Source organism: Lathyrus oleraceus, chromosome 5 (assembly GCF_024323335.1).
Source record: "Lathyrus oleraceus cultivar Zhongwan6 chromosome 5, CAAS_Psat_ZW6_1.0, whole genome shotgun sequence".
Taxonomy (NCBI): Eukaryota; Viridiplantae; Streptophyta; class Magnoliopsida; order Fabales; family Fabaceae; genus Lathyrus; species Lathyrus oleraceus.
Window position 1 is genome coordinate 426,235,465 of NC_066583.1, and position 8,195 is coordinate 426,243,659.

Here is an 8,195-nt window from a genome sequence, read left to right on the forward strand (position 1 = left end):
GGTGAATTGTTTGCAATTTCGTGCAGGAAAATCTTGATCGTGCTCAGATCAAGTGAAGGTTCATACAAGAAGAGGTTCTTAGAGTTTAGAATTCTGTCTTTGTATCATAACCTTGTATCAACGGATTCGGCAAATATTGATAATCAAAGTTCTCAATTTCATTTGAAATTGAGAGGGAGACGTACCCACACGCGAGGACGACGTGGGGAACTTCCTTACCAAATCTCTGCGTATCGTATTCTTACCTTACTCCTCTTTACGTTTTAAAACTGTTTTCGCAATTTCAGTTAGTGTGTGGTGATTGTTCCTGTTGCAAGACAGCAGTGGCAAGAAAACTTTTAATCAAACTCCATTGCTGTTTATCATCGATCACATACACACCAACTGTTTGACAAAACGGTTAGCTAGATTTTATTCATTGGAAATAGACTTTAATGATAAGTGCATTCAATTAGTTAAAATTCTGGTGTGAATTGTTTCTGTCATTCTCATTAAAATCCAGCAATTAAACTTGTGTGTCCGGCCTTCTAGTAGCGGTTCAGAATAGACGGAAGTCGATTCGGGACTGATTTTTCCGCCAACTTTGAAAACTCTGATAAAATTTCAAATCCGTTAAATTTCAAAGAGGTGATCTATTCACCCCCCCTCTCAATCACTAGCCACACCGTCTAACACGTAGGCCCAGGATGCGATATCCTGTCGAGTTAGTTTCTTTTGTTTTCTATGTCTCTTTCATCCAGTGTTTGATGTTTGTTTGAGCAGTGTTTAGCAACCTTTATCCTTCCTTTTGTGCGTGGATCCCGTCGAGTACGACAGATGCGTAGGGGTGCTAATACCTTCCCTTCGCATAACCGACTCCCGATCCCATCCCTCTCTGGTCGCGAGACCATGTCTTTTCCAGGTTTACTTTGAGCGTTTCCTTTCCCTCTTTTGGGATAAATAATGCACGGTGGCGACTCTGTTGTTTTGTTTTCCCGCCGGTTTTTCGCGTAATGTGACACACCCTATGCCCCATTTAGAGTTCATTATCGTCAGACTTCTCATCAAACAACCAATCATGCCTTGGTACACTCTACTCAAATGCTCCAACCAATGGTTATTCCTCAGATTCATTCTTAATCACAAGTACCTTTGGTCCCTAGGCTATGTTACTCATTTCCACCTGGTGTTATGTCCTAGTATCAGCAGCCTCCTCAGGCTCAAATTCTGAAAAGTCAACAAACTATGCAATGTGACCATCAAGGGAAAAGGCAAACCAGGCGGTTTGATAGAAAGCGTCCTCAACGTGACAAGATCCATATGACATATGTTCAGTTGCTACCTTACCTTGTCCAGCAAGGACTCATTGAGACAAAGGAAATCCCACATGCCACTTTCCCATATCAGGCAAAGCACAATCCTAATGCCTCGTGTGCTTATCATGTTGGGCATAAGGGGCATTCTATTGAGGATTGTTGGGTTTTTCAAGCTAGGGAACAAGAACTTATAAATCAAAAAATTCTGACTTTTACCAAAGCAGGGCCTAATGTCAAGACCGGAAAGGGTGGGTGCAGTCATTGATGAAAGGTGATCAAGAATTGAAATGGCATCTGCAAAAGAATAATCATGTCATTTTTCAATCTTTTCATTTGTAATGTTTTCTTTTATGTCAATGAAATGTTCAATTGTGAACTTGTTTGTTTTTGAACAATGATCATAATGAAATAAACGTGCATGTTTTGATTAAGTCCATTCGTGTTCACTCATATTTTATTTTATCAGTATCAAACTGTTTGTCAAATAAAATTAAAAGAGAATGATGCAATTGAAAATACGCAAGATCGTTTCCTGTATGCTTTTGAATAAGACCGTGTCGATGATGTAAGGCATTGTTTCCATCCCTAAACACCGGAGATATAAGGAAGTTAATCCCTAGTCAACCCCTTTGGGCCTTGAAGTAGGAGTTTCTTTCTTTATACATATAAAACTCGCATGTTAAACCAGGGACATGGTAGTCTTCAGTTAGTTTAGACTTGCATTCAAATTTCAGAAGGAGAGTATCTCATCAAGTGATCAATCATATCATGTCACTCTCAAGAGGATGGAATCACAACTTAAAATAGTTATCCCTTGCCACAAAAGGAGTGAGATAGTCACGAACCTTGCGACAAATCAAATAAGCAGTGTCACGGGATTTGCTCAAAAAGAAAAGATGGAAAAAATCAAAAGCAAATGAAAAACCTGCTAAGTCAAAAACTTGAAAACAAGATTGACTTAGAAAAAGTTAGGGCATCCAGGTGGGAGGCCGACCCAAAGGATCGGCCCAGGAAAAAATAAGGGTAAACAAAACAAAATAATCAGAGGATCAATATCAAAATCCTCAACAAGAGAAAATACTTATGATTGTAAACAAAATCAAAAGGCGAGTGACTATCGCTCCAAACTCTCGTAGGGTTCCTTAAACCATCGCTGTTGATATTCAAAATCCTTTTCTGGAAGATGAACGCTTATTTTAAGCTAAATGGATGTAGGACTGGAGAACGTCATGTAGAATGGATGGGTTAGGATAGGTTTCGAGCCTCATATCCTTTCTTTCTGAAACCATGAATCCGACCATGCTACAACCCTCAAAAGACCTAATTGAAGCAGGGTCTATTTCGAAAGCATACTATGGTAAGATCGCATTAGGTTGACTCTTAAAGATTTGCTTGTCATTTGTATTGATACTGATATGGCATTCTAATCAGTGATCCGCTCACTATATGTCATAATTCTTAGTGAGCACACTTGAGTTTTCAAAACTTGCATGAGCATGACATTATAATTATCATCTTCAAAATGAGCATTTTACATTCGAACAGTCGTTTGACATCAAGAAATATTACAATGGGAAAGTTGATCAAATCCTTGATACCTCTTAGCTCAGATCTCTGCAAGAGTCATTCAATCCGGGGTAACCACGTCAAGATTCTACAAATCTCCCAGAATCAGCCGACCATGGGCAAATATTACTTCAAGGCTTATATTGGGGCAAGCTACCCCAAGAGCATGAGAAGTCGATCATTCCCAAGAGGGTTAATCAAGGGAGTACAGTTTCAAGACGTTGGGGCAAGCCAATTTGGGATACTCAGATAGTGATACAAATCCATAATTTATAACTAGGGCAGTTGGTGCAGATCCCGAGTACACTGGGGCAGAGGCAAGCTACGCAGGTACAAACTCTCTCCATGTTTCAGACCTAATTCAGAGGTGTTACAACAACATTTGAACTTGAAGTAGGTGTCAGAGAATCATGTCAGTATGACCATTTTCCTAGCCCAAAATACCCATATCCCTCTGTATGAGCATCTGACTTAACCATTGCATAAATCATCATCATGTACCCACCAGGTCGTTTCAGCCATGCATGTCATTCATAAAGTATAACATGAAAATCGTGCAAACGAGAAAAAGACAAAAATCCAGTTCTTATTGACTAACCCAAAGCCCAACCTTAGCTTGGAAAATCACAAAACTCTCATCACATTACATCCATTCTTAACGGGAAAATTTTAGGATACATTAGTATTTAATCCTCTTCTACCTTGAATACCTAAAAAGCTTCCGCAATTCTAGTATTCAGGTTCAAGAAGATTAAATAGGGGCAGCTGTAGTACCCAAAAAATTTCCCTCCCTTTTCGTTTCTCATCTGACTTATGGCTTGAGACTCGTTCATATTTCATCCATGTGCAACATTCATTCATGATCAACACTTGCTAACAAGCATCATAGATTCAAGGCTTATGGCTTTGCAAAGATAGGGTTTGCTTGTGGTTCAAGCCCTGGAAGTGCGGTATGGATCATCATATGGAATCATTTGAGGTAAAACCTAATTTCTTGATCTCCGGGGACATGAATTCAAGGAGATCATAACTTGGCATCCATATGGGCATCAAAACCCTAACTTTTACTATGCTACTATGGGACTTCACAATTGACTTATTGAGCATTGATTTGATAATCTAAATCCTCATTGTGGACCCATGGTTTGAGTTGTTGCTTGTGGGGCTTTGTGCTTCATTTGAAAACCCAATCATGGATAGTTGGTATTCAGGTGTCGTGCTTGGTTGACTATTTTATTAGATATTCATCAAAACCCTAGTTCTTGGTTTTGAGGTTTGTGAACCTTGTGGCTTGTTGGGGATGGAAACCCTAGTCTAGTTCATGACATTGGTGTAATAATTGTTTTTACTTCTCATTCGGCTTGAGATTCTTATTTGTTGCTTGACCTTGAACTTTGAGTTGGTTGCAACCCTAGCCCATGGCTTGTTGTGATTGTCTAGAGGCATACTTACATTCATACTTCATTGCATGTTCTCATTGGTCTCAGCTGATTCATTCAATCCATCTATTGGTTTTCATGGTCATCATAAGTTGGTCCAAGTATCATGCCATTTTCATTCATTATGTGTCGAGTTTCAATGTACAGTCATTTGGTCCAAGGTTTCATTACCTATGTTCGACAAGTCATTGCATGGTCATTTAATCAATATCATTCATTCAGTCAAAACAATTGTTTGCAATTTGATTACATTGAATTTGAAAAATGGTCATTTGAATCCAAGTGTTTCATTAGAACATTGTTTAACCAAAGAAATCTATTTCTTTCATTGTAGTTCATAAATTGCATGGAGAAAGATTACAAGATTTACATTCATTTGTGCATATGTACTTTTGGTCAATGGTTGACTTTTTGGTCAACCATTTGACCAAAGTCAAATCATCATTTTACAATACATAAACCATGTTCATAAACCATTTCAATGCATTACATAACCTATACAACCATTTCCAACTATGACATCCAAACAACATTCAAAACCTATTCCAATTCCTAACATTCAATGTGACTTTCCATTTTTCTAATCATCCACACAAATCAAATTCATTCAACATTACAACCTTTCAATCACATTTAATCCCTAAAATTTCCATTCAATCAACCATTGACTCAATTCAAATTTCCAAGACATTCCCAACACATAGAACCATAAAAACCAATGAATTCAACCATTCAATTTCATTTATCTTCAATCCCATACATTCCAATTTCAACCCTTAAACCAAGCACAAATGATTAAAGCCACTTCAAAAGCAATTTGCAACTTTAATCCAAAGTTATGATATCTACATACATTTCAAACCAAATTCAACTTACAATATTTCAATTCCAAATTACATACAACCATACACATGACTTATCCTACATGACTTTAACCATAAATACCATCTAAAAACCTATTCAACCAAGTTCCAAATGCATAACATAAATTATATACATTCGATTTCGTAACCTACGCTTCGAGGCCTATAATTCACAATGACAAATCACTAGCTAGCATTGACCAACCAAGGTTCAAAAACCCAAAATTAACATGATCTTTGATACATGTCTGTTTCGTCGTCGTAAGCCTTTAGCAACATAGTTCAAAACCGGCTGCAACAATGGACTTCCACCCATCATCGCAATACATAGCACCCCGGAATTCAAGCTTCCATCATCAACAATTGCAATGTAAATAATGAACCTGCACAAATCTACATAATGAAACCAAGTCCATTGTAAACTCCATAACAGAATAACGACAGCATGCCAAAACAGAGGTATTACTATAAAGTTACGGCGGCATTAAAGTCCTGCAAGTATACCACTTACAGCATGTGCATTTGGCAGTAGTTCACACCAAGTTTCATCTTGCAAATGACTGCACCGGCAAGTCTTCATTTTGGATTTTAGCCAACAATTCCAGGACAAGCAAAACTAGACCTAAGTGCAAACCGTACAACCTGCTCATACAATCTTTTCACCTGCATTGCAATGGACTTTCTTTTGATTACTCACTTGGCAGCTTGGAAGAGTTAACAATAACAAGTTTTTTTTTTAACATTTCATGATTCCATTCAATTGTAACCGCTAACAAGTTGCGCCTCACTAAAAAATATCATAATAGAACTCATTCGATACTGCTCTTATGGGCATAACCGAACAAGTTCGTTTCCAACCAGCAGCATGCCTACAAAAACCTCCAGCAAGCAGTTCAATACCGGTGTATCATGGCATTAACAACACTTTCTGTACAATAAACTCATAATTCCAGAGAAAGCTAATAAGTTCAGTTAACTACCTCACCTACTCATGGCATGTTCGCAATGTCCAAGTGCAGTTCAGTCCAGAATTCCCAAAGCCGCATTTTGACCATCGAGCCTACGAACCATGAGCCATGCTTTCCAAGTGCAAATCGTAGTTTCTGCTCATGCTAACATCAACTTGCAACTTTAACAACAACATCCATCAACTTGCAACTTTAACAACAACATCCATTTATCATAAGCAAGAAGTTATAATTGCACTCACGTTCAAAACGAATGACATTAATTTGACGGAATCAGAACCATGCAACTCAGGGTGCAACAGGGTGTTGCAATAGATTTCACTTGGTTCTCTCAGATATATGTCACCAAGGTGGGAAATCCACAGGTTACAATTCCCGAAATAACTAGTAGAAAATGAGAAACTATCCCACTAACATAAGGAAGAGTATACTGCCAGCTAAGGGCAAAACCTAACAAACCAATAGCTAACCGTCGACACCGTAACAGAATAATAATAGAATCCTTTCACCAATCCCAACCGAATTCGGTTATAACCATCTCATGGATACAAAACAGGAAAAAAAAAACTAAACCTGGCGGTTTCTCTAACAAGATAACAAACTCACAAAATCAGCATAACTGAATCCACAACTGAAGAAACCGAAAAAGAACTCTAAAGAGAAATTGAGAGGTAGGAGCAATTGAAGTTCTATAAATACTTACACTCTTCACACTCCAATCTTCTGGACTCTATTTTTCATTTGCTGCTTTCTGCAGATTCTCGACCTTAATCTGCAATCTTCTGCATCAAGTTCATATCTCAATGCACGAGTTCTCAATCTTTCGGTACCAAGTTCATCAATCTCGTTCCCGCATCAAGCTCTGAACCTTCTGCATCAAGTTCTCGGCAATCTTTCGCATCGAGCTTAGAAATCTCCTGCATCGACCTCATTCTACACAACCACACTACATCAAGAATAGAAGAAGATGGAAGATTAGATTGAATTAAGGCCAATCAAAACAAGAGAGAAACAACCTTCGACACCTGTTTGCAGCAAATCAGGTGAGTTCTGGTTTCGACTTTAATTCATGTTCTTCTCGTTTTCACGCATGCGCAATGATGATTCGAGCCGTTGACATAGTAATTCAAAACCGATTTGATGTGAGAATCCTGTTTTTGCTTCGCTCCCCCTCTAAATCCATGAATCCACAAGCTTGGAAGAAGGTTGAGGACTTGGAGATGAAGCAGTGTGTGGAGCTTTCAAGAACGCGCTAGGAGATCCATTTCAGGTGATGAAGAATCACGGCGGTGAGATGGAAGACCGTTGTTTCGTTTGTTCTGCGGTGATGGAACTGAGGAACCATCAGATTCGGCGCGATACTGGTGTTGAAGTTTGAAGGATTTTCTTGACCTGAAATAGAGTTGACCATAGTTGAACCGGGTTTGGGAAATTGGATGTGTGTTTGGGTTTAGGCTTGGGCTTAAGGCCCAAACTTTGCTATCAAAGACCCCACATGTGCATTACACCGCCCCTGTTGGATCCGTTTCCTTAGCCTTAGGCCCTGGACCCAGACGGATCCGTCCTTGGCTTTTCATTCCCAACGACGGGCATGCACACCCATGTTTCACATAGGCCCGTTTTTCTGTTTTTATGCTTTGATCCATTCCTTGTGTTATTGCATTAGTTAAGATTTAATGGAGATTAATGAGAATTAAGGGGGTTAATTAGGGACTCGGGGTAATTAAATTTTAGAAATTGATTTTAGGTTTATTAGGTTTAATTGGAAACATTAGAGGTTAATTAGATTTAGGGCTTTAATTTTAGTTTAGAATGAAAAAACTAGGATTAATTAGTTAATCATTTTTGAATTTAGTTAAAATTCTAAAGAATTAGGCTTTGGAAATTGTTAGAACACTGTTTTATAATATTGAATAAATTTTGGGCCCTAGTTAGATTTTCTAATTAGAAATCTTTCGTTCCTAATTGAATATTTTGTGAAATGACCATTTTACTCTTTAGGGGTTTATCTTACCATTTTGACCATATAAATGCATGAAGCCTTAGGACTAGAATTTGACATTA

At 38.2% G+C, this 8,195-nt stretch overlaps 1 long non-coding RNA gene across 7 annotated transcripts; it reads right to left on the minus strand.

Moving 5' to 3' along the window:
- Positions 1 to 5,124: 5,124 nt before the first annotated feature.
- On the minus strand, positions 5,125 to 7,701 carry LOC127085203 (uncharacterized). Of its 7 annotated transcripts, none has more exons than XR_007789013.1 (3): positions 7,148 to 7,561; positions 5,675 to 7,077; positions 5,125 to 5,546 (listed from the first exon to the last, which is right to left on the minus strand). It is a non-coding gene; the product is annotated as an uncharacterized LOC127085203 (long non-coding RNA). The 7 variants fall into 7 exon arrangements; XR_007789014.1 differs by having other exon boundaries at positions 5,675 to 6,032; positions 6,144 to 7,557; XR_007789012.1 differs by having other exon boundaries at positions 5,675 to 6,032; positions 6,149 to 7,555.
- Positions 7,702 to 8,195: the final 494 nt, after the last annotated feature.